General features: G+C 39.7%; 1 non-coding gene across 1 annotated transcript; it reads left to right on the top strand.

Moving 5' to 3' along the window:
* The first annotated feature begins 2,593 nt into the window (after positions 1-2,593).
* Positions 2,594-2,701, top strand: LOC112745345 (small nucleolar RNA R71). Its single transcript, XR_003173279.1, has one exon. It is a non-coding gene; the product is annotated as a small nucleolar RNA R71 (small nucleolar RNA).
* Positions 2,702-3,040: the final 339 nt, after the last annotated feature.

Raw genomic sequence — 3,040 nt, 5'->3', positions numbered from 1 at the left:
TCACCATGAAATCCCTGAGATGCCTCAGGGGATGCATTTTCCTCCACAAAACTATTGGGAACAAATCAACACTTTCCTAGGAGAATTAAGTTCCAACATGGGACAACTAAGGGTGGAGCACCAAGAGCATTCCATCATCCTCCATGAAATTAGAGAAGATCAAAGAGCTATGAGGGAGGAGCAAGAAAGACAAGGAAGAGACATAGAGGAGCTCAAGAGCACCATTGGTTCTTCAAGAAGAGGAAGATGCCACCCTCACTAAGGTGGACTCATTCCTTAATCTCCTTGTTTATTTGTTTTCCTGTTTTTCGATTTTTGAGCTTTATGTTTATTTATATTTGTGTCTTATTACATGATCATTAGTGTCTAAGTGTCTATGCCTTAAAGCTATGAATATGAATCCACCACCTCTCTTAAATGAAAAATGTTTTAATTACAAAAGAACAAGAAGTACATGGTTTCGAATTCATCCTTGAAACTGGTTTAATTATTTTGATGTGGTGGCAATACTTTTTGTTTTCTGAATGTATGCTTAAACAGTGCATATGTCTTTTGAAGTTGTTGTTTATGAATGTTAAATATGTTGGCTCTTGAAAGAATGATGAAAAGGAGAAATGTCATCTGATAATCTGAAAAATCATAACAAAATGATTTTTGAAGCAAGAAAAAGCAGTGAATACAAAAGCCAGTGAGATCCTCCTCCAGGGTGTGATTTTTCTTCTACTATTTTTGATTCCGTTTTCAATTTTTATATTTATTTTGTGACTCCACATGATCATGAACCTAATAAAACATGAAATAACAATAAAGTAAAAATTAAATTAGATAAATAAAAATTGGATTGCCTCCCAACAAGCGCTTCTTTAATGTCAATAGCTTGACAGTGGGCTCTCATGGAGCCTCACAGATGTTTAGAGCATTGTTGAGACTCCCCAACACCAAACTTAGAGTTTTGATATGGGAGTTCAACACCAAACTTAGAGTTTAGTTGTGGCCTCCCAACACCAAACTTAGAGTTTGACTGTGGGGGCTCTGGTTAACTCTGTTTTGAGAGAAGCTTACTGTGCCTCTTTTCCATGTTTACAGAAGGATGACCTTGAGTTTTAAACTCAAGGGAGTCCTCATTCAATTGAAGGACTAGTTCGCCTCTGTCAACATCAATCACAACTCTTGCTGTGGCTAGGAAGGGTCTTCCAAGGATGATGAATTCATCCTCATCCTTCCCAGTATCTAGGACTATGAAATCAGCAGGGATGTAAAGGCCTTCAACCTTTACTAACACGTCCTCTACTTGTCCATAAGCCTATTTTCTTGAATTGTCTACCATCTCTAATGAGATTTTAGTAGCTTGCACCCCAAAGATTCCCAGTTTCTCTATTACAGAGAGGGGCATGAGGTTTATTCCTGACCCAAGGTCACATAGAGCCTTCTCGAAGGTCATGGTGCCTATGGTACAAGGTATTAGGTACTTTCCAGGATCCTGTTTCTTCTGAGGCAATGTCAGTTGATCCAGATCACTCAGTTCATTGGTGAATAAGGGAGGTTCATCTTCCTAAGTCTCAATACCGAATAATTTGGCATTCAGCTTCATGATTGCACCAAGGTACTTGGTGACTTGCTCCTCAGTAACATCCTCATTCTCTTCAGAAGAGGAATACTCATCAGAGCTCATGAATAGCATAAGGAGGTTCAATGGAATCTCTATGGTCTCTAGATGAGCTTCAGAGTCCTTTGGTTCCTCAGAGGGAAACTCCTTATTGATCACTGGCCGTCCCAGGAGGTCTTCCTCCTTGGGATTCACGTCCTCCCTTTCCTCTTTAGATTCGGCCATGATGGTTATATCAATGGCCTTGCACTCTCCTTTTGGATTTTCTTCTGTATTTCTTGGGAGAGTACTAGGAGGGATTTCAGTAACTCTTTTACTCAGCTGGCCCACTTGTAGTTCCAAATTTCTAATGGAGGACCTTATTTCATTTATGAAACTCACAGTGGCTTTAGATAGATCAGAGATTAAGTTTGCTAAATTAGAAATATTTTGTTCAGAGTTCTCTGTCTGTTGCTGAGTGGATGATGGAAAAGGTTTACTATTGTTAAACCTATTTCTTCCACCATTATTAATGCCTTGTTGAGGCTTTTGTTGTTCCTTCCATGAGAGATTTGGGTGATTTCTCCATAAGGGGTTATAGGTGTTTCCATAAGGTTCACCCATATAATTTACCTCTGCTATTGCAAGGTTCTCAGGATCATAAGCTTCTTCTTCAGAAGATGCCTCTTGAGTACTGTTGGATGCAGCTTGCATTCCATTCAGACTCCGAGAAATCATGTTGACATGCTGAGTCAATATTTTATTCTGAGCCAATATGGCATTCAGAGTATCAATTTCAAGAACTCCCTGCTCCTGAGGCATCCCATTACTCACAGGATTTCTCTCAGAAGTGTACATAAACTGGTTATTAGCAACCATGTCAATGAGTTCTTGAGCTTCTGCAGGTGTTTTCTTTAGGTGAATGGATTCACCTGCAGAAGTATCCAATGACATCTTAGATAACTCAGACAGACCGTCATAGAATATATCCAGGATGGTCCATTCTGAAAGCATGTCAGAAGGACACTTTTTGGTCAGTTGCTTGTATCTCTCCCAAGCTTCATAGAGGGATTCACCTTCTTTCTGTCTGAAGGTTTGAACATCCACTCTAAGCTTGCTCAGCTTTTGAGGAGGAAAGAACTTGGCTAAGAAAGCCGTGACCAGCTTATCCCAAGAGTTCAGGCTATCTTTCGGTTGAGAGTCCAACCATACTCTAGCTCTGTCTCTTACAGCAAAAGGGAAAAGCATGAGCCTGTAGACTTCAGGATCTACTCCATTAGTCTTAACAGTATCATAGATCTGCAAAAATTCAGTTAAGAACTGAAAAGGATCTTCAGATGGAAGTCCATGGAACTTGCAGTTCTGCTGCATCAGAGAAACTAATTGAGGTTTCAGCTCAAAATTGTTTGCTCCAATGGTAGGGATGGAGATGCTTCTTCCATGTAAATTGGAATT

Source organism: Arachis hypogaea, chromosome 14, assembly GCF_003086295.3.
Source record: "Arachis hypogaea cultivar Tifrunner chromosome 14, arahy.Tifrunner.gnm2.J5K5, whole genome shotgun sequence".
NCBI lineage: Eukaryota > Viridiplantae > Streptophyta > Magnoliopsida > Fabales > Fabaceae > Arachis > Arachis hypogaea.
The sequence above is the reverse complement of the archived record's forward strand: the minus strand, read 5'-3'. Positions and strand labels throughout refer to the sequence as shown.